The sequence below is a fragment of the Brachionichthys hirsutus genome, chromosome 22 (assembly GCF_040956055.1).
Source record: "Brachionichthys hirsutus isolate HB-005 chromosome 22, CSIRO-AGI_Bhir_v1, whole genome shotgun sequence".
Classification (NCBI taxonomy): domain Eukaryota; kingdom Metazoa; phylum Chordata; class Actinopteri; order Lophiiformes; family Brachionichthyidae; genus Brachionichthys; species Brachionichthys hirsutus.
In genome coordinates, this window is record NC_090918.1 from 5,347,528 (window position 1) to 5,348,392 (window position 865).

Here is an 865-nt window from a genome sequence, read left to right on the forward strand (position 1 = left end):
AGAGATCCAAGCCCAGCAGTGCGCGTCAGCTCCGCCGCGCCGCGCCCGTCAAAGTCGTGTCACGACCGTGGAGTGGGAACGCCGCCTCCCGAAAACCGGCATGAAACTGGCTCCGTGCGCGGCAGACGACAAAGCTCCTCTCCGGTGAAAGCAAAGACAACAAAAAATAAACCCCGTGAAAGCTCCGGTGTTCCCGGTTCCCGGTTCGCGCGGTAGGATCCCCTCCGCGGCGTGTTGACGTCCCGAGGAGCGGACGCTGTCTGAGCTTTGACGCGGTCTCCACAAACCAATATTTTGACCCGCAGTTGGACGGCAGGTATCCCTCCGCCGCCAATACGAGATGACACGTTCGCTTAGTTCCGTCATTAAATCGTCCTTTTCCGCTGCGTTCACGTTTCTAACGAAGACGCCGAACCCGCGGTGTAATTTTAATGCTCTTTCATCCGTAAATATGTGAGAAAGTATCGTTTTTATCCGCGCACTACTTTCTCATAGTACGAGACGCAGAGGAATACCTTGTCTGGAGGATTTGCGCTGTGACCACAACCGACTCGGAGGCGTCGACCAATCAGATGTCGTATATAAATACTGTGTTTCATATCTGGACCAATCATGAGAGGGCTAGGAGGGAAAAATAAAAACAAGCATTTGAGCGCACGTGGCGCCAATTCTGAGGCGGCCTCTCCCTTGTGCGTGTGTGCGCGTGTGCGTGTAAAAAGAAATTCACTAATAAACACCGAATTTGCAGAATTCAGAATAAACGAGGAGATTTAAAATGTTAAAATAACAATAAATAAAGGAAACGGGAAACAGGATAAAAATCTGTTTTATAATAATAATAATTAAATTAAAAACATCTTTAGAT